The 27582-nt window shown below is 46.4% G+C and overlaps 1 long non-coding RNA gene across 3 annotated transcripts in view; it reads right to left on the reverse strand.

The window, feature by feature from the left end:
* Positions 1-27582, reverse strand: part of LOC118551580 (uncharacterized) — a 100324-nt gene that overhangs the window by 41795 nt on the left and 30947 nt on the right. Inside the window, exon 4 of one of the 3 annotated variants that reach the window (XR_013440747.1) lies at positions 4738-4834. The exons of the other annotated variants lie outside the window; for them this stretch is intronic. This is a non-coding gene — a long non-coding RNA (uncharacterized LOC118551580). Of the gene's footprint in view, positions 1-4737; positions 4835-27582 lie in introns of those variants that run through there. 3 annotated transcript variants of the gene reach the window in all.

Below are 27582 nucleotides of genomic sequence, written 5' to 3' on the forward strand. Positions count from 1 at the left end.
TAACAAGGCTCTAAGGCAGGCCCCAAGGTTGCCTGCTGCTGGTTGAAAAAAAGCCCAAGTTTTAGGAGGTTGTCAAAACTTTCAGGGGCGCCAGTGGAACTTGAGCTATCCCTCCTCCCCCTTTTTCTGCCTATTTTTACCCCTACCTTCCCATCACATCCCTATACCCCAAATTGCTGCTACAAGGTATCCCCCCAAATACACAGGCACACAGTGTCTATTCTCCTTTACCAGTAAAACTCCTTGGCTCCTAGGAGACCGGTGACACTGAGGAGTGAGAACGTGGCCACTATGAATTCTATCAAGAGCACCGGGTGCTGCTTTGCCTCAACATCACTAAAACTCAAGAGTACAGGAAGTAACCTTTATTCTCTGCTCCCCACTGGGACATTTTCCTAGGGCGCACCGTACCAGCAGAGCTCCCCAGCCTGTGGATTGACCAGACTCAGCCCCTCCATTCCTGAACTTTGTTAACCTTCATTGGTCCTTTGATATAGGAACAATAATCTCTGGTCTGATATCAGAAGGAACTTGGGCTTTTTAAAAACCTACAATGGGCTGTTTGAGTAAGCAGTCTTTAAAAAAAGCTCATGAGAAGTACATATTTACTCAGGCCTGTGGCACTTGTAAAGGAATGATTGGCAGTTGAGGGGCACTTCCAGCTGAATGTCTCTCCCCAGATATGGTGACTCCCCCTCACCTGGGGCCCCATAATTGCCAGGTGCCCTGTCAGTCGGCCAGCTGCTCAAGGCTTCCCTAACTGTAGGGTGCTGGGACTGGGTGAGTTCGTTGAATTCTTCTTGTTCTTCCCAGAGATCCACCTTAGTCATCTCTTCCAATTCCCAAAAGATGGGGTTTTGTTTTGTTTTTTAAAGTAGTCAGCATTGAGCCCAACATGGGGCTTGAACTCACAACCCTGAGATCAAGACATGCGCTGAGATCAAGACTCAAAAGCTAGACCAACTGAGCCTCCCAGGCTCAGTGAGAATCCCAGGAGGGGGTTCTGGGCTCCAGGCGGACACATCTTCGGGGGTGTCTTTAATGGGAAAACTTCCCCAGAGTTTTGCTAAGACAAGACCTCCAGGACAACTTAACTAATCAGGGGGCAGAGGACCGAGACTTGTTTTTAACCTCTTGAGGCTACATCTCAGCTCTGTCGATTCCTACTGTATTCGTTTGCTAGGGCTGCCATAAAATCTCATAGAATTAAACATATTTACATATTTACTCAGGCCTGTGGCACTTGTAAAGAAATTATTGGCAGTGGACAATGATCTGAGTGGCTTAAACAATGGAAATTGATTTTCTCACAGTTCTGGGGGCTAGAAGTCCAAGATCAAGGTCTTGGTAGGTTTCATCTCTTCTGAGCGCTGTCTCTTTGGCTTGCAAATGGCTGTCTTGTCACTATGTCCTCACAAGCCCTTTTCTCTGCACATGTCCCTGACCCCCACCCCCTGGGTCTGTGGGTCCAATTTCCTTTTCCTATAAACACACCAGTCAGATTGGATTAGGGCCCTCCCTAATGGCCTCATTTTAACTTAATTACCTCTTTAAAGGCCCTGTCTCCAAATATAGTCACTTTCTGAGGTACAGAGAGATTAGGACTTCAACATACAAATTTTGGCTATAACTCAGCTCCATAATACCTGCCTTAGCTGAATCATGTTCCCATTCTGTGCCTTCATTTTCCTCACCTAGAACCCATTTCCAGGCCAGTGGGCTTTCTGAGGAAGACAGTGTGGTTGTCTGCCTTCAAGAAGATGTGTGTCATGAATGTCAGAGTGGAAAGGAGTAAAGAGCCCCCTGTGAGCTGTCCTTGAAAGGCCAGCAGCATCTGCAGAAGGAACACCACCCAGCCAGGGACCACTCTCTTTGGAATTTCTCCTTACTTTGAAAGGTGTTGTTTGTAGATTTTGATTTAGACACTTCCAGGTGAACTCCGGCCTCTGTCAGTTAAATAAAGGAGACAATTTTCTGTCTCCATAAAATATCTGATGCTATTTAAAAAAAAAAAAAAAATTCCAAGGCCTCAGGGATAAAGAATTGAGCTAATCATGCTATTCTACTCAAGGCATCACCATGCCCACTGCATTGCCCTCACCCCAAAGGTCACTACACAAATGTGTTTCTAGATGGCCTTTGTTACGTATATATCCTTACAAAATATATAGTATTATTTTGTGGAGAGTTGTGTTTTTAATTTATGAATAGTATGTGCTAAAGAGCATTTGGTTGCCTGCTTTTTTTTTCCCAGCTCTAGGAAAACTGTCATATTATGGAATGTACCTGTAGTTCCCTGCTTCTAAAAGCTGGGAATAGTCCACAGTATTTGCCTGCCACAGTTAACTTACCCATTCCCTTGGTGATGGATCACTAACCTGCCACAAACAAGGCTGAAGTGAATATTCTGATGCCCCGTGCAAGAAATGCTCTGAGTGAGAATCCCAGTAGGGGGTTCTCGGCTCCAGGTGGACATATCTTCACTACACTGAGCCCTTCCAGATTGCTCTCTGAGATGACTGGACCAAACAGAGCTATTTAATTAGGGGCTTAGCACAGTGCTATTAATTTTATCAACTATTAACAAAAGAATCCTACACTGGTACCTCAGGGTATAACTCAGCTCTGCCCCAGGCTAGCCGTGGGATCTAGTACAAGCCACACCACATGCCTAGGTCTCAGGGTCCTCTTCTGCCACATGAATATTCCAGACAAAATCAGCTCCCAGGCCAACGCTAGCCCTTGGAGGAAGGCACCTGAGGGCTGGAAGAGGAGGAAAAGAAACAGCCGTGGACCCCAATTCCTGGCTTTGGAAACTTTAGCAAGTTACTGAAGAAGAGAGTTTCCTCATCTTTCATGTGGAAATGCCCGTGTAATAGGACTCCTGTGACAACTAAATGAAATGCTCTACATAAAGTACTTGGCACTTTGGGAAGATGTTCAAGCAAATCAGATCTCTTCTCTCTTTCCTTAACTCACATTTCTTTCCCTGTTGTTTTCAGTTGAAGAATCCATCTTTACTCTTCTCTCTCTCTTTTGAGTGTAAATACACACAAAGTGCACTAATCTTTTTTTAAAAAAACAATTTTATTGAAATGTAATTCACATACCATAAAATTCACCCTTTTTTAGACAGATTTATTTATGCATTTGAGAGAGAGAGCATGCACGAGTGGGGGCAGGGGCAGAGGGAGAAGGAGAGAGAGAGAGAATCTCCAGCAGGCTCCCCACTGAGCACAGAGCCTGACGCAGGCTCAATCTCACAACCCCTAGATCACTACCCACTAGAGGTGAAACCAAGAGTCAGACGCTCAACCCACTGAGCCACCCTTCTAAAGTGTACGGCTCAATGGTTTCTACCATATTCACAGAATTGTGCAAACCATCACCACTGTTTAAGAACATTTTCATTCCCCCAGAAAGAAACCCTGTACGCATTAGTAGTCCCTCCTCCTTGCGTCCGCTCCCGGCCGCTGGCAACCATTAATCTACTTCCTGTCTACCATCCCAGACATCTCACGTGAATGGAATCATTCAACATATGGCCCTTTGTGACCAGCCTCTTTCACTTCGCATGTTTCCAGGATTCATCCGTGTTGGAGGAGGTATCAATACTTCATTCCTCTCTATTGCTGAAGAACATGTCACTGGGTAGATACACCACATTTTGTTTATCCATTCATCAGTTGATGGACATTTGCGTGCTTATCACTTTTCGGTGAGTGTGAGTAAAGCTGCAATGAACACTCACATCCAGATATTTGTGCAGACGGATGTTTTCAATTCTCTTGAATATATTCGTAGGAGTGGAATTGCTGGCCATAGGGTAGTTCTGTGCTGAACTTTATGAAGAGCTGCCAAACTGTTTTCTAAAAAACCACTTCACAATCCCACCAGCCATCTACAAGGGCTCCAATTCCTGCTCATCCTCACTAACAAAACACTTGTTACTGTCTTTTTTGTTTTCCTAGTGGTTGTGAATGAAGTGGTATCTCACTGTGATTTGAACTGCACTAATCTTAAATTATCAGCTTGATGGATTTTTGCAAATGCATACACCTATGAAATCACCACCCAGATTGAGATACAGAACATGTCCTTCATCCCACCTCCCCTTTCCTACCCCCTACCACAGTCATCATAGTTCTGCATCATCATAGATTCCTTTTCCTGTTCTTGAACTTTCTTTAAATGAAATACTCTTTGGGGTCTGGTTTCTTTCATTCAAAAAATGTTGTGGTGTCAGTCATTTCAGCTGTTTGTTTTTTTTTATTTCCGTGTTGGATTCCATTGCAATCTATTTATCCATTCTCCTATTGGTGGACATTTGTGGTGGGTCCCCGTTTGGGGGTGCTATGAATAAAACTGCAAAAGCAGTCTTGTACACATTTCTTTTGTTAACATGAACTCCTTTCTCTTAGGTATATCCCTAGGAATGGGATTGCTGGATCATGGGCATTCTAGCTTTACCAGATATTGCCGAGCTGTTTCCCAAAGGGGTTGTACCAATTTACACTCCCACCAGCAGTGTGTGAGTTTGCAAGTTGCTCTACATCCTCCCCAGCACTTGAGTATCTCATTCTTTTTAAGTTTTAGCCATTCTGATAGATGTGTAATGGTATCTCAGGGTCTCTTTGATTCATATTCCTCCGGTGACTAATTGAACACCTTTGAACATCTTTGTTCATTGCCTTTAGTTTGAAATTTAGCTAAAGGGATCTGATAGCTAATGCTTATCTCTCCTTGCTGATTGCTGGAAGAGCTGAGCATTGGGTCCCCCAGGGGATTCCATCAAGGGTGAGGTCTTCATATCTCAGATCATTGACACACTCTACTAATAGAAGTGAACACTGATATAAAGTCAGTTAGGATGCATTTATTCATTTTTGGATTATCAGATTTTACTTTCAACTCCTAGAACTCTCCTTGCAACATACCCTTAACCCAAAAGAGAGAGAAAGGGTGTTCTTAAAGTAACTGTAAGAAAAAAAAAAAATCACCCAGTCAATTTTTGCTTCAAGGCAAAGATTTAACTTTGTTTAAACAAAAGAACATTCCACTTAAAAGTTAAAGTCAAAGTTATAATTTAGTACTTAATGGGTGTTTAGGCTAGTGTTTCTCTTTGTTTTTTTTTTAAATAGAAGGTTTTTATTTTTTACGATAGCTCAGTGGAGGGAGCACTTGAAAGAGAGTCAGCTTTCAAGGAAAGTTCACTCTGTCCTCAAGTTAGGTAAGAGCTTCCGAGGATTCCTGAAGATATCCATATTATACAGTGTCCATGAGAAGGATATGGAATTGACAGGGGGTTGGAAGAATGCTAGAGGAACTGCTGAGGTAGTAGGTTTAAGGAGCAGTCAGGCTCCAGACCACTTCAGCTGTGTCCACCATCCAAGACTGAGGTAAGATATCCTTTGGGTGGAGGAATTTCTGGGTAGGAGGCAAGATATGGAGTTCCCAACTTCTCCACTCCAGGCCCCATGTAACCAGCACCTTCCCACCCAGCAGTAAACTCCCATCTCTGTTCAACAAAGAGCACTGATGTTGTTTATGTCTTGTCAAGCCATGGAGCAAAGGGGTAAGCCCCATGTTAGAGCAAATAGAGCAGAAATCATCCTACAACCTTTATCAAATACTAAAAAAATTTGAATGTGGAAAATTTTTTCTTAATAGGGAAATGGAAAATTACAGATATAGAATCATATAATCTTAGAGCTGGAAAGAACGTTGGAGGTCATCAGTTGAACCTCACGTACTTCTGGAATTTACATTACAACATCCCTGCTGTCCTCTGCATGCAGGGTCTTGAGACTGGACCCTTTCTCTGCACCTTCAAGAAAGCTTTCCCTTCATTGCTGGATGACTGTTAGACAATTGTTCTTATATCGAACCAAAATACTCCTTCTGGAAACTTCCACCCTTCCACCCTTAAATAAGTCTATTTCCTCTTCTCCATGGCAGCCCTTTGAGTATTTTAAAGCTATAAGCCCGCTCCCCTTTGAGAGTACCCACCCACCCCCGCAAGCTAAGCATCCTCAGTTCCTCCAAGTAATGCATTCTAATGGACAGGCATCAAATTTGCTGGAGTGGGGCTTTCCTAATATTTCTTTCTCTCATCTTGAAGACCAGATCCATGTCAGGAATTGGGGCAAGGAACCCACTCTCGGGGATTCATCCGAAGGTACAGGGAGGATTCTGAGAGCTGTGAGACCTACACCATGGTATAGTAGGATTCCATTAAAAAAAAAAAAGTTTTTAGCAAGTTGGGCTATTTTTAGGAAATAAGTGTGACACTGTTGACCCCATTCTGGAACAAACCCAAGCGGTTTTCCCAAGAGAGGGGTGGGTTCGTACTAGTCTAGTCTCATACTCAAATTCACTATCCTCCAGACATCAAAGAGGATACCAGAGGAGCTCTTTCAGGAAACTACTGGAGCTGGAATTTCCTTAGGCCTTTGTTTCATCCACCTGAGCAAAGTGACCCAGACCAGTGCAGGTGAGGAAAAGGATGTGGATGCTTTGGAGCAAGAGTTGGACACAAACAATATTCCATGTGCAAATGGAGGCTTCACCATCCCATCCCCCACAACGAGGATCCCAGCTGGTGGTATACTTGTGAGCATGTGCACAAGTGTGTTATAGACACCTACATGCTCAGAAGCGTGCGCACACACGTCCTCAAGGCCTTTCCTATCAGTGCGTGCCGCCCTTGATTCAACTGCCCATCAGGGACAGGAAAGAAAAACCAGGTCATAGCAGAAGAATCCTGGCCTCCCCTTGGAGGCTGAAGGATTTTATGGTACAGGCAATTTTGCCAGCCAGCAAAACAAGACAAAGGTCTTATTTGGTTTATCAAACCCAGGTTACACCCATTGTTCAGTGGGCCAAGCAGCGTTAATCAGTACCTAGACCTTTGAATAGAATCTTTACCAAATAAATCTGGGTAGATATTCTTGCTACATAACGATAAAAGTGCTATTCTGGGGAGGAAGCAAAATCACGAAGATTTTAGGCAATAATCTCTCCTTGCCTGTATAAAATGGGAAGTAATGCCTGCCATGGAGATATAAAGGCAAGGAAACCCATAACCTAATTATAAAATCCATTACCAAAACAGTGCCAAATGGGGCTTTCTGGAAAGAAAGCATTGTGATTGAAAGTCTTAGGAGAATCCTGTCTCCTGAGCTCCTTTTTTGCATGCCCATACAAACACACAAGCGGAAAACTGCATGGTTTTGAAACCAAAGTATCCCATACAAAAACAATCATATGTCAAAATTCGAGAATGCAAAAGAATTCTAATTACAACACCAAGAGGAAGAGTTATGAAATACCAATAATGGTTGATAAATGCTCAACCTATTCAGGGAAACACATAAACAAACCTTTGGCCAGAATCATGGACATTAACAGGTCACCTTCAGGGTGATAAAGGCTCGGAACACACCTCTGACACGGGGGAAGGTAATTAGAGAACCGGGTGTCTCTCCTTTGATAAATGCTGCTCTCTGAGAAGCCCAGCTTGACAGGGAGCTGGAAATAATCAACCAGTGTTTTGGAAAGGGCTCTCCTAGATCCTCTTGGGTTCTCATGCAGCCCATTCTACCGGCCTCCCATCTTCCCTCCTGGTTGTCAAAACAAGTCTGTGGGAGAGGCGTTCTCAGGAATGTATGATGCTTTGTTTAATATGGAAAATGAGCCTCCCGAGGCCTGGGAAGAAATGAAGAAGCAGATTTTCTCTGAAACCTTCACAACACAATCTCCAAGGAAAGGGGCAGTTTAACAGGGTATTCAGAAAGGTGTCAGAGTTGTTGCTCCTTCAGAAAGTAAGTGCCTCTGAGTTTAATTGTAGGCATCCAAAGGGTTAAGTCGACTCGGTGGACTGTGATTCCATCTGAGCTGTTCTCTCTCATTCTCTTCTTCTAAGGATCTTATTAAGATGGGAACTGTTTACCCACAGCTTAGAGAAGCAGGATGGGAGGAAAGTACTCTCCTTTTCTGATGCATAGAGTTACTACCCTCCGTAAGGGTGATGGAATTTTTAAAGGATTGGCATACAATGAAACACTATTGCACTTAACCAGGCTCTTCTTTCTGAATCTCAGCCTCCAGATTTACAGCTGTAGGCTCTTACTCTCTGAATCTCCATTTCCTCACCTATAAAATGGGGTTAGAACTGACCTCCGAATGATTGCAAGGATTAAATTAGTGAAACGAATGAAAATGTCATCTCAGTACCTGGTGCGTGGCATCCAAGAAACAGTAGCTATTATTATAATTGACTTTTCATTGCTGACTCATTCCTAAGCCCTATAAATTTTGTGCAGAAGAATCAATAATGAAGGGGCTCCTGGGTGGCTCAGTCGTTAAGCGTCTGCCTTCGGCTCAGGTCATGATCCCAGAGTCCTGGGATCGAGTCCCACATCGGGCTCCCTGCTTAGCGGGAAACCTGCTTCTCCCTCTCCCACTCCCTCTGCTTGTGTTCCTGCTCTCGCTATCTCTCTCTGTGAAATAAATAAATAAAATCTTTAAAAAAAAAAAAGAATCAATAATGAAAATCAATTATTGTGTAGGTAGGCAGTGTAAGCTTTCCAAGGATAGAGAAATAACTTAGTAATAAAGTGCTGAAATCCATGTGATTTTTAGCCCTGAGATTCCTTTTTTTTTTTTTTGGATCCATGTCTATTTTACTGGAGATTTACCCCTGAGATTCTGAACAGACACGCTCCTACAAGATCTAACTAGTATATTTCTACTATGATCCAATGGAAGGGCCTGGGTTTTCAGCCAGGCAGACATGAGTTGCGGTTCCAGCAACACTACCATTTCATCATGGGATCATGGAAAAGTTACTCAGAAAATAATATGGAAAGTTATAAAGCATTTACATGTTTTGACAATTTTATAATGCCATGTTTTCTTTTTATAGTCGATGCTATTTAAATAGCAAGACCTTGCACTTTTAAAAAACTGAAAATTTAAGCACAGTTTCAAATTTGGGGTTTTTGGTTTTTTTTAAAGATTGTTTTTTTCTAAGTTATCTCTACACCCAACATGGGGCTCGAACTCACAACCCCAAGATCAAGAGTCGCATGCTCCACTGACTGAGCCAACCAGGCACCCAGTTTTATTTTTAAATTAGAGAACTATAGGGGCACCTGGTTGGTTCAATCAGTAGAGCACATGATTCTTGATCTCGGGTTTGTGAGTTCAAGCCCCATGTTGGGTGTAGAGATTACTTAAAAATAAAATCTTATTTATGTATTTATTTATTCAAGTATTTGAGAGAAAGAGGGAACATGCGAGCAGGGGGTGGGGAGGGGCAGAGGGAGAGGGAGAGAGAGAATCTCAAGCAGACTCCCTGATGAGAGCAGAGCCCAACACGGGGCTCGATCCCACAACCCTGAGATCGTGACTTGAGCTGAAACCAAGAGTCGGCACTCAACTGACTGAGCCACCCAGGCACCCCAAAAATAAAATCTTTAAAAAAAATTAGAGAATTATATTGCATGGTTTAGAAAGCAGAAGAGAGAGAAGAATCATAATTTAAGCCTCCGAACACAGTCACCGTCTCCACTGTGGAGTTTCTTGTGTTGAAAGCACTATCAGGACCACAGTATCGTCTTTCTTACTCTATTTCCTTCTCCACTCTTGCCGTTGTTTTACTAGGTTGTTATCAGACTCACACACACACACACCCCACACACACAATACACACGCACATATAACACATACAACACACACAATACAAAAAGCCAAAATATATAGACTTCAAAGATTCTATCGAATGGACCTGCACTGCCTTATAGTCCCTATCAATCTTCTATGGGCTCAAGAAACATTTGGCTCTTGGCTAATGTGGGCATTATCAGGAAGGAAACTGGGAAAACATCAGAGAATCTTGACTCTCAGCCTGCTGATACTTAATCCCCTTGGGTCTTCATATCTGGATTCGTGCTACAATTAAATGTTATCCATTCTGAAGTCTCTACCAGAGACCCGAGGAAAGGTGATCCCCCCAAATGGGAGGAATATATAAGTTGGTCATGGGAAAATGTCAGGGATGTGCCTAGCACTGTCCTGCTTGGAAAGCCAAATGTGAACGTGGACCCCCATAGATTAAAAGAAAATAAACTCCACAGAAATACACCATTTTTCCGAAATATCAGGGAAGGGGACAATTAGTGAAGAGAGGTGAAGACAGCTCATGACACTGCTTCACACAGAAGAAAACGAACCTGGAAACTCTTTGCCCTGAGATATGCTACGTGCTGACAGGTAATAAAAATCCAAATAAATAAATCCAAAGAGGTTCAGGTATGGAAGGTGGCGGGGCGGGGGGGGGGGGGGCGGTGTCATGAGATAAAATACAAGCCACCTAAGTTAAATTTTAATTTCAGATAAACCACAAATAATTATTTAGTGTAAGTATATCCCATGCATTCTTTGGGACATACTTACACTAAAAAAATGTATTTGTGGTTTATCTGAAATTACAGCTTAACTGGGTGTCCTGTATTTTGATATGCTAAATCCAGCAGTCCTATTTGAGAAGGGGAAGCTAGGCAGAAGGAAAAAGAGACAGAGATTGTGGGCAATAAAATTAAGTAAATTGCTAGCAAAATGTGAAAGATAAAAAAAAAAAAGTTTGAGTCTCATTTATGAATAACAGGGTCATCAATGTTTACCAAAAGAATGTGAAGGGTTTCCTAATCAAGCCTCCAAAATTTAGACTCTTTCCTGTCACGGAGAGCAAGTGGGTCTCCCCCATCAGTGTGTCCCGGGTGCCTCTCAGCACCAAACCCCAGGCCTTGCAGAGGGAGGTAGAGGTCAGCATTAGAACGCTGGTGTCCATGTTCCTCTCTGTCCAGTCCCTACCTTCTCAGAGGTCAACCCCTAATTCTGAGAGAGCCTGTACAACCCAGTCCTGCCCTCGATTCACAGGATCCTACTAAGCACTGGGCACGAGGTAAACATGAGCAGGACCAGGACCCAGGGAAAGCACTCAATGTATGTAAGTGTTGAATGAATACCTGAACCAACCCTTTCTCTTCAGAGGCCTGTCTTCCCCTCCCCACCCTACCCCCATTCTTTTATCATCTCTGTTTTCCTCGTAAAAACTCCTTAGCTTCCCTCCACCTTGTGCTCTAATAAAACCCGCACCTTGACCCAGATGAATGAATAAATGTTGGGCCATGTGGACGGGATGAAATTTTGTTTATGGGCCCGCCTGAAACTGCGTGCTCTTCAGAGGCAACAACCACGTCCCACTTGTCTTTAAGAGCTTCTGATCTCCCTTGACGTATTATGGTGACTTCGGTCACTTGGGGAGGGGGGGTTTCCCCGTGGTAGCTGTGTGTGAGAAATCATCTTTAAAAAGGAATCCTGTGCAGATGGGTAAGTAGGGACTATGCCCAGCATACGGCCCGACTCGGGCCCATGTTAAGTTTAGGTTCTGTCCAGGAAGGAGCTAGCCCGTGACATCAGATAGGGGGAGGAAGTTTGTCCCTGGGAGGGGCCCCTCACCATGGAGTCATGGAGACAGGAATGCTCACGTGGCTGGGGGGCTGCGCGAATGTGGCGCCCCCCCAGCCTTGGCCACACCCTCTACTTCTTCACTCCCATGCCACCGTGAGTCTGGCCAAAGCTTGCTGAATGACCATGTCCATTTAAAGGAGCAAGGTCTCCCCGCCTTGTTTGTGATTCAGGAGTTCCTACTGTTTTCGTTCTCCCGTTGTAAATGTATCGGCTTATTGAATGAGACACATCAGCGCACTGATGTGGGAAGATTTCCATTGACAGCCACAGGACAGCGAGGTCACAAAATCCTTTCACTCCCAGGGACTTTTTAAAAATCTAATTCGTTCTCTGCTCCCCTCGATGCCTCGTCTGTGACAGGTACTTAGCAGATATTAGCTGAATGACTGCATGAATAAATGAATGAGCGAATGGCGGACGTTGAAATCTTCTTAGACGCATGAAGAATGGAACTTGAGACCGGGCCACATGCCACTGTGGGAAAAGCCCCAGAGCGGTCACAGCTTTACCACATACTGGTCTTGTGATTAGGTCAAGTCACTTAAACTCCATGACCTTCAGCTTCTGAGGCTATAAACAGAAATAATCTCCCGCCTTAATAAGTGGTTTTGAGAATCAAGTGAGATTTCATATCTGAAAGTGGCTGTTATGTGCATCTAAGATCATCAGATAGGATTCAAAACCCAGTTCTCTCTACCTTCAGCTATGGGATCTTGCTCAAGTGAATTAACCTACGCAGGCCTCAGTCTTCTCATCTACAAAATGGGAATAATAATCACACCAACTTCACTGAATTGTCATTAAACTTAAATGAGACTGTATGTACTTGAACAACTACACAGGTGTGGTTAAGCCCATGCTAGTCTCTCTTCTTTGGGTTCCCATTCTCTGTATACTTTCTAAATGGGTTATTATTCCGCATTGCTCAGACTTATTCTCTGCCAATCCACCAGCTGGTAAGTAAATTAATTAGGGGATAAGTGATTCCTTTTTATTATTATTATTATTATTTTGATGGTGATGATTAAAACAGGCGGCCGTCTGATTGGCCACAGGTCATGCAAGCAAAGCAGCCGCAGTGGTATCTCAGGATTGTTTCCTTATCGAGAACCTGCCACCCAGGTGTTTCCTCATCTTAGGACCCACCCTCTAGGTTTCCTCAAATTGTGTCTTTCAGAGAAGACCCACCCACTGGAGTTCAGATTCGAAGGAACTGACCCTGGTGTGCGTGAGGAAGTACTTCACTGATGATGGGGCTGGCCACTCTTTCAGGGAAACTCGGTCACCTCTCCCCTGACCCCTCCTCACCCCCAAATCCTCAGGCAAAAGCAGAAGAATTAAGCAAGATTTCCACTAGAAGCAACCATTAACCTAGTTTTCATTGTCTCTAAGACCTGCCTGGCTACACCAGATAGGAATCTGGGTGGGTTTTTTGTTTTGTTTTGTTTCTCATTTTTTAAAAGAAAATCATTTTAAGACTCCTGAACAATGTGCTGATTTACACTAGTCATCTCTCTTCTTAAGCCACCATATCAACTTACTGATTCTCTTGTTCTGTTTGGTAGATGCCCCCCCTTTGAAAGACATCGCAAAAGGTACTTTATCTGCCAATGCCAGGTTTCAAGCCCTCACCATAGAAAACCCCAGAGAAGGTTACACCAAGAGTCCCATACACCTCTGTGCTAGTGACAACACGCTGGGACCTCTAATCCCAAAACCCTGGGTCAAGGTCTCCTGTCCCTTATCACTTGTTTTCACTGAGGCTAAACGCATCTGTTCGGTATGTGAATAGATTTTTTAACTCCTTTCACAAAGTCTAGTGCTTGAGACAAAATCAGCCCAGGCTCTGCACTTTGTCATTATTTCAGCAACTCTCTTGCTTGATATTAAAAATAGCTTTGTCTGGTCCATCGAGATCAGACCCAGGAGACAGGCGCCTGCTATTCTAATCTCGGCTTCACAAATAGCTCTCTATGGGCTCAAGCATCTATCAACACTTCCAGGGGTCTCCAGTCATAAAACAGGGCCAGACCTTGGTACCTATAAAGGTAGGCTCTACTTGACTCTCCTGAGCCATCCAGGAAGTCAACGTGAGGCCTACACAGTCCTGTTCCCACCATGGACCACCAACTGTGGCTTGAAACTGGGAAGCAGTTAAGAGCATCCCCCACACTTCGGGTATCCTGCATTTCCCAAGCCAGCACCTACAAAAGCTTCCCTCAAACAACGCTGGTAAACAGGCTGCCCATCCCCCCCTTCCCCTCACCTCCCCCCATGCCGCCCCCCCAACCCCTACCCCCAAGCCCATCGTGTACTCTGTGAAAGACCATAGACCCTGCCGTTGCCAAGGGAACCAAGCCTTTTATTCCAACCCAGTGACTGGCTGGTTGAGGCTGAGGAGTGGGGTAACAACTGGTGCCCAGGCCTTTGGAAGCCCCCAATGGACCCCCCTTTTTCTCAAAGGGGGAGGGGTGGATGCACCCCCAGTGCCTTTTCACCCAACCCCAGCTGGGTGGGACAGAGCCCTTGGGCTCTCAGGAGCTTCCTGGCTGTGAGCTCGGGGAGATCAGTGCTCCCCAGGCCCTCCTCTGGCCCTGGCCCTTTCCAGAGGACAATAGCCTCCATGCAAGGGAAAATTCCATCGCCCAGGGTTCAAGTCTCCAAGGAGTTGCTGGGGCCTCTGTTTAGCCTGGAGTGGGCTGTGAGGAGCCGCTGCAGCTGCCCGGCTTGTTTTCCCCCTTGCTGTGTTTTATTTTTAACCCCTGAGCTGCCAAGGATTGTTTTTCCCCAGTCAGTGCCTGGGAACTGAGAGAGGAAAGAAATAAGGCTTTGTTCCCTTTGGGGAACTAATTGGGAGAGACAGGCGTTATGGCCAGCTCAGCCCATTAGGGTGTGAGGCTCCCACCCCCGCACACACATGGTCCCCCCCAGCCCATGCCCAGGAGGCTGGCAGAGGGGTGCCTCGACCAAGGCCCAGGGGCCAGGGCAGAAGCAAGCACAATTTCAAGGCCACGGAAGCAGCCAAGAATTCAGAAGACATTCAGGACTAGAGGGATATTGGGAACTGGAAATGTCTACTCTTTCCCATTTCAAACCCCCAAACCAACTCCTGATTTTCGCTCCCTGCTCCCTCTCCCCAGATCTGCATAAGGAACTCAGGGAAGGAAAGTGAGGGACCTCAGAGAAAGTGAAAAAAAGGAAAATCAGGACATGATGCCTTTAAACACTAGGTTAATAAATGGGAAACACCTAGCAGTCCCACTTTGAAGTTTACCAAAAATTCTTTTTACTCAGGAATTTAGTGTCATGGCAAATCAGTTCAAAATCAATGAAAATTTGGCCCATTGTCATTTTGTTTTAATATGGAATGGATCCCAAGTAGGGATCCATAAAAAGAATTTTAGGCTAATTTTGATCCCCTTTAGAAACAGAGCACATTTTTTTTCTTTTTCTTGGGGATGGGATCATAATTACTTGTATTTATTGAATACCAGCTTTGTGCCACATGGGGGCAGGGGGTCCCAGTTCCACTGAGATATAATTTACATCAGAGCAAATTTCTAAGAGCTCATCAACCCCCTCCACTTACAGCAAGCCAACTAAGATGCATCCAGGTACATTCGAAAAGGCATAGCTCATCTTAGCCACCAAAAGTAGCTGAGAAAAGAAAAGGCTCTGATTACACAGCAGGACACAAGCCAGGCCTACGCGTTGGCTAGACGCAGTGGGGGGTCTGCAAAGGGTGTCTCTGTACCTGGGCCACACCTGCTTCACTCCCCGACAGAGGGTCCCTGACCCTGCTGTGTCGGCTGTTGGGGAAGAAGACAGAGTCAAAAGGTTCATGCTGACATTGGAGGAATGCAGACTGGTGCCTAATGCATAGACACATGCAACAGAAATAACAATTTTATTAAAACTTCGGCCTTGTTACCTTCACACATGCAGCCGCGGCGCTGGCTTCCCCTGTTAAATCCTGCTGACTCAGGGTCCCACACTGTCGGTGACCTAGCCTTCCTCCAGTGTAGCAAGACTACATTTTCAGGAAGTTGTTAGGCAGAATGAAGCAACTCGCTGCTCAGGAAAAGAGTCTCAGGCCTGACAGAGGTGGGGTTTAGCCATCCCCCAGGAATTTCCCAGCATACAAAGGCCTTGGGAGTGAGAGCAGCAGATGCAGGGGTGAGTCAAGCTGAGACCCTGCGCCCCTAAGCCTGGCCAAGACTCCCCGCACATCCTCCCACACTCCCTGTGTGCGTCAGGTCCGAGTACATGGAGCCCCAGATCCTGCGCCTCAGTCTGTATTCTCCATAACAAGATCTGTGGCCACACTGGGATGGCGCCAGGGCCCACCACACCACTCACTCAATGTCTTTGAGGAGCGGATGCTGCTCACAGGCCTGAACCAGGCCATCTCAGACCTGGGCTCCCTGCCACACAGCCTGTCTGGATAGGCAACCCCCCCCCCCAGACCCCAGCGGTATTGACTATGCCTTTGGACCATCCGTATTTTTCCTTTTTTTTCAGCTCTTAAGACAAACTACTGGCCATTGAGGGACTAGCCAAGGATAAGACCTCAATGCGGCCATTTTCACAACAAAGCCCACAGTTGGTGCCAAATCCTTCACTTGAAAGGAAATCTAACCAACCCATCAGACTAATAACTAACATTTACAGAGGGGTGGCAGACCAAGACTGTCCTGGACGCCTTCTGTGTTTTAATGTATTTTCATCTCATGATAACCTATACTATTGTTTTTCTAATGTATGGCTGAGGAAAGTGAAGCGAGGTTGCAAAGCAGGTGATCCCAAGTACAGCCACGACGGCCTCCTCAAGGAAGCCCCATCAGGAAGCCTGAACTGTGTGCCCAGGGCCCCTCCTGGCAAGCCCGTGTCCCCCCCACTGCAGCATCACTTGGCTTCTAGACAGGAAGAAAGATGCAGGGGGCCCTTCCAGAAGCTAAAGGAGATGGGCGTGTGGTTTAACTGGGCAAATGTGGCTGCAGGGCCAGGAGACGCGGGATCCCATCCGCCTCGGCCTTTATCCAGAGGAGCACCCCCAACTGTTCTGGCTCCTAAGCGGCACGCCCCTCCTCGGTCAGCCACGAGGCTTCCCGGCCCTCCCAGGCTCCCATCCGTCCTCAGACGCTATGAAGAACGGGGACAGTCAGCACGTGTCGGCATGAGGACGGCCCCAGACAGCGCCAACCTGACAAATAACCACTCGCCTCACATGTGAGCCTTACGGTGCACTTTTCAGTGTTTTGGGAACTATGTGTTCTTTTGAAATGTGTCTATTTGGGCCATGAGTAAGTATTGGGGGAGAGGGAACGGGTGCCTTTTTCCAGTTAATGAAGAGGGTTTCATGGAAGAAGAAGATTTTCTTAGTCACATTTCCTGTTTCACAGTGACCTTTTAAAAGGAAACCCACAAATAAAGCCGTGCCAAGGCTTGCTTACAAGATCTACCCACAGGTATAATAGAGATGATCTAAATAAAGACCACAGTGGGCCAAGCTTACCCTGAATCAGTGGAAATAATAAGACACTAAGAAGACCTGATGGACTGAGGTCGAGGGGATGGTGGTGCTCTGTAAACTGCAAAAAACAACATCTAAGAGACTAGCCTGAGTGTTCGACAGGGACCCAAGCAAGAAAGCAGGGAAGCCACACGGCGATCTTTTCACTGGTCTCTGTGTACTTAGGGCTTAGCCTCTTGTTATGTAACAGAGGCTCGAGAAATTGAGAGATGCTCAGAGTGATTTCAAAAGAAGCGTAATGACTGGGTTGTAAAGTTAGTTATGGGAAACAAGATTATTTAGCCTGGCAAGGAAAGAACCGAGAGATCACTGGAGAAGTGTAAAGTTGGCCAGCCCTGGTCATTCGACAGAAATTGGCAGAGCTGCATTTCTACAGCTGCTGAGCGCAGGTGGACAGGCCCAGACAGGAGTGTCCACGTGGAATGTTCAAGAACGTCCTGGAGATGACTGGAGTGTGGGGCAGGTTACCATGGCCAGGGACAGCCTCACCTTCTCCAGGAGAGTCGGACAATCAGATTTCAGAGCCTGAATCCTGAAGGAATAAAGGAGACCAATTACCATCAACGTTTACATCTAGTCAAGGACAGTTCCACAGAGATTTTAGGCTTGGAAAGCTTTGTTTGTTCTGCTTTAAAGCAGGAGGTCTGGAATTAGGCTCAGATAAAAAAAAATCAGGCAAAGGAAGCAGTGAGAACGTTAGCAAAAATGGAGCGGGGAGGAGGGGGAGAAGATGGTAGCCAATGACCCAGAGAGCACCTAAGAGTTAGAGGGTTTGGGTTGGTTGGAGTTTTTGTCAACAATGCAAAAGGACATTTTATTTTATTTTTCGGATAGGTAATATAATCACATGGTCAGAAATAAAAACATAGAGGGGCGCCTGGGTGTCTCAGTTGGTTAAGCGTCCGACTCTGGATTTCGGCTCAGGTCATGATCTCAGGGTCGTGAGATGGAGCCTCAAGTCTGGCTCCACACTGGGTGTGGTGTCTGCTTAAGATTCTCTCTCTCCCTCTCCCTCTGCCCTTCCTCCCCCTCTCTCTCTCCCTCTCTAAAAAAAGAAAAAAGAAAAACAGAAGTAAAAGCATAGAAGGTGATAGGTCATGCCTCACTCCTATCTTGTCCCTCATCTGTCCAGTTCTTATGCCCACATCCCTATCTTTATTCATTTCTTACATATTTTGCTTGTGTAGTTACAAGCAAATATGATTACAGATAATTGCCCTTTACATTCTTTTTTTTTTGCACTCAGGTAACATAACAGCATACATACATGGTATTGCGCCCCAGGCTTTTTCACCCAACAAAGTATTCCAGAATTCTTACCCTATCAGTAGGTAGGGAGCTTTCTGATGCCTTCTGCACAGGGAGAGAGAGCGAGAGCCCTGAGGTGTTTCTGACTGGAATACCTCAGAGTTTCTTCCCAGCCAGCTTCCATGTCTCTCTCCCATCCAACTCCATACCTAGAATTTTCACCCAAACCCAGAGTTATTTTGAAATCCTCTGCCCGTCTCAAGTCTTCCTCAACCTTCTGTCCACCCCAGGAGATTTTGCGCTCAGGTACCATATCTAGCAAGGTCCCTGTAAAACTTAAAACAGTCTGTTTGACAGAGAAGATAATGATGTTGCGAAGAGAGAACTGTCAGGCCTCCATGTCCCAGAGAGCCGCCGGACCTTTGCCACCAGCATGGCGCCCTCCACTGCCAGACACAACTTCAGGTGGCCCCTCACCGCGGGGCTCTGTGCCACAAAAGCCGATGCCCAGGGCCGTGCTAATCGTGAGGAAACCCCCCCAGGCTGCCCCTCCACCTCAGTGTTTCCTCAGTGCCCACCTCAGTCCTGTCAGACCTGGCTGCCCTCTTCCCACGCCTGATGTCCCAGATGGAGAGCCTCACTTCCTGCCCTCCTCCAACCCCAGCCAGCCTGGAAGCTGAGCCCCGAGGATGCGGTCTTGGGGATCCGGAGGCACTCTCTGCCCAGTCCCAGTCAGGTGAGGGCTGAGAGCTGGTCAGATGGTGTCCACAGAGCCTGTGCCCCTCAGCAGGGCATGGGTGGGAAATAGGGAAGGCAAGGCAAGGTAGAACTCTGCTGGGCCATCATGCTGCAGCTCACGTCTCCCACGTGGTTATTCCCGGGGCCCATACTCATCAGGACCACCCCTCAACAGCTTCATGTTCCCAGGGGGTCTCCACTTGCTGGCCCATGACTTTGAAAGGTGGCCTTTCAAAGGTGGCAATGGGTCCTGAGTTTAGGGTCAGGCAGACGTGGGTTTGTGTCCCAGCTCTGCCCCTAACAAACAATATGACCTGCCCATTAACCTCTCAGAGTTTGAGCTTCCTTATCTACAAAATGGGAATAATACCGGTTTCAAAGGATCACTAGGAGAATTACACCAAGGTGGTTCTGTGAAAAGTCAGTCTGGCATAATCACCTGCTCAGAGAGCGGTCACCCTCATCTCTCTTCTGCCTGCCCTGCAGAGCCCAGGCCCCCAGCGCTGGTGACGGGGGAGCCCCGGGCCATGGGCACAGGCTGGCTTTGAAGAGCCTCGCACAGGTGGCAGCTGCGGGTGCAGGAGAGCATCAGGTGGCCCAGTAAGTTGGCAATCTCGGGATGGGCCTCTCCATCCTAAATTTCAAGGGACAGAAAAGGCCCTTCTGCTCCTTGCTTGGTGTCTCCAAAAGCATCTTCACTGCCCAAACCCATGAGGCTCAGAAGGCAACCTAGAGGGGGCCTCGCCGTCCAGACACGGTCACTGCCTGCTCAGCAGCCTCGTTTTTTCTACAGCCCTGACATGCAGGCCTGGAGGAGGAGCAAGCCTGGCTACGACATGGCCTCTTAATAAGCTCTGACAGGGAGCCAGAGGCCATGCTCCACTTGCACCCACGTTATCCCTCCTCTGTCGAGCCACCCAGAAGTCGCATGCTGGCAGGGTCCTCTCCCTTCCCAGGCCCTGCACCCAGACCAGACCCTGCCTATGTGCCACAGTGCTCATATCCCAGCATGCTTAGACACAGTGGCCCCAGGAATTCATCCCCATCCCGGGTCCTCCCTACCCCAGCCTTTTCAGCAGCATCGTGAAGTGAGATGGGGACCCACTGCAATCTAATGCATGAGCGCTGCCAGGGTTTGCCAAGGGAAGGGGTCAGGAGGACCCCCGGCCTAGCCATCTACCCAAGGGGTCACTCCAACGTGCTGTGTGTCCAGTCTGTAAGTGGACTGGATGGTGGGGGGGCCCCTAAAGAATCTGAACAGAATACATTCCTGTGAAGCCCAGCCATTTTTGTCCTTGGGTTCCCGCTTTGTATACTTAGAAGTTAGCTTAGCTTAACCAATTCTGTACCATTTTAGGATCTGCAAGGAGGATTGGCAATGCAAGATTCTAACTGGACAGATCCATTAGACTTCTGAGTTCCGCAGGGTAAGGTATGGGGTAAACCCACCCCAGGGTCCAGCACCTTTTACAACTTTCCTGCCATAGCCCTTGAGACCTTCTCTGACACGACCCTCCCCGCTTACCAGTGTCATCTTGAATCACTCCCTCCTGTGCTCCACCCACAGGACCCCCCCTCAGTTACTCCAAGTGTTCCCTCTTACCCTGGATCGTCAACCCTCCATTCACCCGGCTAACCCCTGATCCACCCTCTATGTATACATTTGGATTTTAAAATGTAAGTGCAGGGGGCGCCTGGGTGACTCAGTCGTTGGGCGTCTGCCTTCGGCTCAGGTCATGATCTCAAGGTCCTGGGATCGAGACCTGCATCGGGCTCCCTGCTCTGTGGGAAGCCTGCTTCTCCCTCTTCTACTCCCCCTGCTTGTGTTCCCTCTCTTGCTGTGTCTCTCTCTGTCAAATAAATAAATAAAATCTTTAAAAAATAAAAAAATAATAAAATAAATCAATAAATAAAATGTAAGTGCAGGGTTTAGGTTCATTTTAGCCAGTTGAGATCTTTCAGGATGCGGACCCCAGCCCCCGGTGTCCTGCCTGCGTATCTCAATGTGCGATGCTCACAATTTTCAAATGATCCTTCTGTGGTTTTTATCACTCCTGCTGTCATGGCTCCCTGTAAGTCACCATTAAAGAGATTGGATAGGAAGGGGTCCTGCAGCCCACTACCAGAGACTTCCCTCCTAGAAGCTGACAATGATCCGCTCATCTTCATGCTAATGGCAGAAGGACACGGTGGTTTTCCAGTTCGCTATGGAGCAAACCACCTCAAGCTTGGTGATATAAAACACCAACCATTTTATTATGCTCACAGATCCTGTGAGTCAGGAATTTGGACAGAACATATCAGAGACGGCTTTTCTCGGCTCCATGTCTAGGGCTCCAGCTGGGAAAAGTCAACTACAGGGGGAGGGAGGGTGACCTGAACAGTTGGGGGCTAGAGTTATCTAAAGGTTTCTTTGGAAGGGTAGGGGGATGAGAGAAATAGGTGAAGGGGATTAAAAGGTACAAACTTCCAGTTATAAAATAAGTAGGTCACACAGAAGAAAGTACAGCATAGAGAATATAGTCAATAATATTGTAATAACTTTGCATGGTAGCTACACTTATCATGGTAAGCATTTCATAATGTATATAATTGTCAGATCACTATGTTGTACACCTGAAAGTAATATATCATATGTCAACTATACTTAAATTAAAATTTTTTAATGTTTCTAATAAATTAAAATAAACAAAATATCAATAAAAAATCAAAGCGATTTATATACCAACGAAGGAAGGCAGGTTTCTTTGTTCACACGTCTTGTACCAGCGTTGGGATGACCCACAGGCTGGACTCAGCTACAGCTGCTCCACGTAGACCTACATGTGGCTTCTCCATGTGGCTTGGGTGTCTCATGGCATGGCAGCTGATCTCCAAGAGCAAGTATTCTAAGAGAAGCAGGCAGAAGCTGTGGGACCTTTTATGAACCACGCCTTGGAAGTCACAGAGTATCACTTTTTCCATACTCTACTGATCAAAGCCCTCACAAGACTATCAGATTCAAGGGGAGGAGCACAGATCCCGCCTCCGGATGGAAGTAATGTCAAAGAACCTGAGCCCAGACGCAGCAGCACTGGAAGCCTACACCCAGCTACAGAAGTACTTAGAGTCCGTACCCTCTCACCAAGCCAGGGCCCACATTCTAGCCAGCAGGCTACTCAACGGTGATAAGTAATCGAGGAGAAGCAATATTCCAAAACCTCTGACATTCCTGCAGAGAGGAACATAGGCCAGGCTACCACGATAAGAACCCTATAATAAAGCAGAGATTCAAGGTGGATACTGAGTCTCCTGGAAAAGGCAGAATCCCAGTTATCACAACTGGGACGTGCACAGAGTCAGACCAGCAGCATGTGACATGATGCTATCACATGGGTTCAGCTGAGCACCTTTAGTTCCTCTCCTGAGAATGCATGGGAGTTTATGGCATGCCTGTGCTGAAACTTAAAAATATTTCTATGGCCCATTCCTGATCTGACAACTCAGACATTGTATCAGAAAAGGGAAGGGGACCAAGGTTCGTTCCTGGTGAACCCATGCAAGCTTCTAGTGATCACCATGCCTTTTAGGTTTTTTTTTTTAACTAATCTCTACACCCAGTGTGGGCTCGAACTCACAACCCCAAGATCAAGAGTCACAATCTTCACCGACTGAGCCAGCCAGGCTCCTTCACCATGCACACAGACCGTCTTTAATCATCTCAGCTAAGAGCAGTGCAGATCCCACCAGACTGGGAAGGAGAGTGGGAAGTACACAGATCAAGAGGGAAACTGGAGAAAGCAAATGGAGGAGGTCTTTAGAGTTATTCCCAAGTCCCTCTAGAGATGCTAGAGGGAAGGTGAATCCCAGGGCCCAGTGATTCCAGAGGGTCCCAACCTGTCAGCAGCCTGGCTATCAGCTCTTCGTCAACGTCCTGCTTCAAGGCAGGCCCCATTTCTTCAGAAAGCAAAACATGTTCACTGACGTGGGGCAGCTTGTAGGCCTTCCTGCCGCACAGGCTGCAGAATCTGGGACTACGTGGAGGAGTAGCAGAGATGGGTCTGGGAGACAGTGAGGAAAGTGAAATTGACTTTTTGGAGGGTGGTATACAGTTCTTCTGTGGAAGCTTGTGCGCAGTAGCCCAGGGCACTAACACTCACCACAGGTCATCAACTTCTAGGGGTCTGGCTCACATAATCCCAGAAGGCCAGAGCTGGGTGATGCCTGCTCTGAGATCCTGTTGTCCAACCCTCCCACTTGAGAGATGAGGAAACCGTGACAGAGTCCATTTGCATTCACTCCCCTGCATTCCTCAGTCTTCCTTGAAGGGAGGTAGGGATCGTGTGGTGAATTATAGCCAGTAGACTATATGTGACAGGTGTCACCTCTGGACCCAAACAGTAAAGAGATGATGTGTCTCCTCCGTCCCTCCCTCTCCCTGCCATTGTGAACTTACAGCTCACAAGGCTCTGACAGCATGGCGACAAGATGGAAGAGGTTCTATGCATGCTCATCAAAGCAAGAAATAAAGTTTGATTGTGCTAAGCCATTGAAACGTGGATGTTTCTTTGTCACTGCAGCATGGTCTGGCTTAGCCTGATTAATATGGAAATCGAGGCCTAGAGAAAGGAAGTATGGATTGAGTAACTCTGAATGATGCCTGTCAGATCCCTCCTCCATCAGGAAAGGAGAATCTATGCAGGTAAGATGGAAGGATTTTCTGCTCTGGGGGGATGACCCAGCCGCATTAATCTCTCGCCTTTGTGTAATGCCTTATAATTTACAAAGCACGTTCATGGACCCCATCTCGCTTAATCCTCCCAGCAACCTTGGCAGGACCATCTTTAGCCCTACCTTATTAGGACTTTAAGAGACATGTCCAAAGTCATACAGTGAGGAAATTGTTGGAGCCATTTTTTCAAATAAATGACAGTTTTGGCATGCCTGGGTGGCTCAGTCTGTTAAGCATCAGACTCTTAGTTTCAGCTCAGGTCATGATCTCAGGGTTGTGAGATGGAGCCCTGCCTCAGGCTCTGAGCTCAGCACAGAGTCTGCTGGGGATTCTTTCCCCTCCTCCTTCTCCCTCCTCCTCTCCTCCTCCCACCCCCTCCCTGCTCCTGCGCTCGCTCGTGCTCTCTCTCAAATAAATAAATAAATAAAATCATAAAAAAACAAAAAAAGAATGGATGACAGTTTTTAGAATACTGGCATCTTTTTTTATTTTTTATTTTTTATTTTAAGTAGGCTCCATGCCCAATCTGGGGCTCAAACTCACAACTCTGAGATCAAGAGTTGCATGCTCCACCAACTGAGCCAGCCAGGCACCTCTAGAATACTGGCATCTTTAAGAAAAAATTATAACTCTCTCTCCCCTCCCCTCTCCAAGGAAATACTGGTTAGGTTTATATAGGTTTATTTCTTTTCATAGGTCTATCTTTGCAGTAATTTTTTTTCAATATTTAAATTTTGACTTAAGAAGGTTCCAGTAGCCCTGGAGATAACTAGAGGCATCCCAAGGAGTCACGGAACCAGGGCTGGGAAACTCCACCCTCAGGGGTCCCTGGCTGAGAGAGTCCCCTTGGCCAGTCCCTGAGGAGGCACAGCAACCACAGTCTTTGTTAGGACAGCAAATGAAGAAGTTGGATAGGTCTACATTAAAGCAAGATTTCTTCAAAAAATCCAAATCAGATCCAGGTTCCTCTTCTTCACACCACAGAGAGTGGGTAAAGGGGATCTTCTAGGGTTGCTTCCTCTTTCAACAGAAAGTGGAATGGCTGCAGGCCTAAGGGTGGCCCCTTATGTCTGGGAGTAGGTGACAAATTAAAGCCAAGGTTGGGGACCCAGGCTTTCAGGGGTCCTGTGCTCTCCAAACTGCAGCCTCAACCACAGGGAGCCCAGACTCCCCTAAGAGGTCCAATCACTCTACAGCCCCCAACCCTGGCTATCTACCTGGGCCTACCTGATCTGAATGTCACTTCAGACCCTCACCTGTACTCCCCTCCTTATCAACACCCAGATGGATAACCAATCCTGGAGTCCCCTTTCCCCTCCAGCTTTTTCCTCCTTGGGCCTCCATAATCTGGTCCATCTTCACCTTGCTTCTGAAATTCTTCCCACCAAGGCCATACCGAGATGCTACTGGAAACTAAGAACCTTAGCGTCCAACCAGGCCCAATCACTTACAAATTTGTGACCTTGAGCAAGCTATTTACTTTCTCTGGTTTCGGTTTTCTCATCTGCAAAATGGCGATAATAATAGGACCTGTCTCGTAGGGCTGTTGTAAGGATGAAGTGAGGTAATGTGGGGAAAGCATTCGGCAAAATGCCTGGGTCACATGGTCTGACATGTGACGAATATAGGTTATCAATCCTTCATCCAAACTCTTGGTCCAAAGATCATTTTTCTTTTTTTTTTAAATGAGATAGAATTGACATATAACATTGTATTAGTTTTAGATATACAATTTAATCATTTGATAGATGTACATATTGTGAAATGATTGCTCCAGTAAGTTCAGTTAACATTCATCTCCACACATAATTACAATTTTTTTTCTTGTGATGAGAGCTTTTAAGATCTGTTCTCTTGGCAACTTTCAAATGTATAGTATAGTATTGTTAAGGATCGTTACCTTGCTGTACCTTATATTCTCAGGATTTGTTTATCTTATAACTGGAAGTTTGTATCTTTTGGCCACCTTCCGCCATTCTGCCTACCCCTGAACCCCTACCTCTGGCAACCACCAGTCTGTTCTCTGCATCTATAAGTTTGGTTTATTTTTTGGTGTTTTGTTTTTTTAGATTCCACAAGTAAGTAAGATCATACGTATTTGTCTTTCCTTGTCTCACTTATTTCACTTGGTTTTTTTTCTTCTTTTAGGAAGTCATGGTGCATAACCATCTCTAACATACTGCCCTCGCTGGGCCCTGGAGCAGTGCCCACCATCAGGCACATTCAGGATTCTGCAGTGAACACACCAGCATTCACTCGGAGGGGCTTAAGTAAGAACAGTAAAGAGCCTCTCCAGTTCAGGTCAAGTTTTGCTGCCAGATAAGATTTGGTCCAAAATAATAACAACAAAAAAAAACAAAATAAAACTTTTTGGGGGGGAAGGGAGGGTGCCTGAGTGGCTCAGTCCGTTGAGCATCTGCCTCTGGCTCAGGTCATGACTCAGTCAGTGGTCCTGGGATGGAGCCCTGCTCAGCGGGGAGTCTGCTTCTCCCTCTCCCTCTGCCCCTCCCCCCAACCCGAGCTCGCGTGCGTGCGTGCCTTCTCTCTCAAATAAATAAATAAAATCTTTAAAAAAAAAAACCAGAACTTTTTTTTGAGATCTTTGAATCTCAGCCTTGCAGTTTAGGGATTGTGACTTTGTACTAATATTGTTTATACTTACACATTTGGGTTTTTCTGTCATAACGTAATATGTGCTGGATGACTCCTTCCCAGGAAGCCCTGGCCCCAGCAGTCTTCCACGATCTCACCCCGACCCTGAGTTGCTCCCTCTGTATCTCATAGCCCACGGGGCTGGTGCTGTCCAGTCCGAGATCCTTTGAGATCGATATCTGCGGCATGGTCCCACATAACTAAGTCATCTTTGAGGGCAGGAATAGTGTTTCTACTTATCTGATCTTCTTAATAATGAGTCCAGAGTTGAGTATACAGCTGGTGCTTAATACATGTGCCTGCATGAACTCTGCTGACTACTCTGATTCTCTTGGTCTTGTCCTGGCACTAGAAGAGAGGACGTGGTGTAAGGATATCAAGATCTGCTCAAATCCCCACTTCAAGTCTTTGGGGTACATACCCAGGAGTGGAATTGCTGGATCATATGGTAACTTTATGTTTAATTTTCTGGAGGAACCACAGCTCTGTTTTCCACAGTGGCTTCAAGACATTTTAGTTGTTATTATTTCTTCATCCATGCGTTCATCAGACAAATAATGAATGGGTGTCATCTAGGTACAGGCACTGTGCTAGGTTCTGGGGATACACGGGGAGGCCACAGTCTGGAAGCACATAGTAGGCCCTCAGGAACTGGCGATAGTTATAAATGCACATGTTGCTGCCCAGCCTATATCCGCATTTAACTCACCTCACCTGATAACTACTCCTTGTCCTCTCTGCGGCTCTCCACCAATTGGACGACCCTTCCCCAGCATCGGTCCCTCTTGCCCATTATCTCTGAAACAGAATTTGAAGCTCCCTCTCAGACTCCCCCTGCTTCAGCCTCTCTACTTGCCTCAAGACCTCTTTGAATCAAATCACTTTCCCTGAAGCTCTCGGAAGCTCTCAGCTATTATTAAATTCCAACACGCCACTCGTAGATTTCCAACCTCTCTTTACAGTCTGGCCCCCTAAGCAGCCCCCAAGCATCCTCACACACCCCTCGCCGGCCCTCTGCGCCTCCATCCTGGGGTCTCCCCAGCTGGCCTGGAGTCCCTGAGGGGCCCAGCCTGCCTTCAAATTATAGTAAATGTTGGATTTTCCATCCAGAAATGAGAAACCCAAGTCACGTGCTTTTGTGCCGTCTTTCCAGATGGATTCCACC

Source organism: Halichoerus grypus, chromosome 8, assembly GCF_964656455.1.
Source record: "Halichoerus grypus chromosome 8, mHalGry1.hap1.1, whole genome shotgun sequence".
Taxonomy (NCBI): domain Eukaryota; kingdom Metazoa; phylum Chordata; class Mammalia; order Carnivora; family Phocidae; genus Halichoerus; species Halichoerus grypus.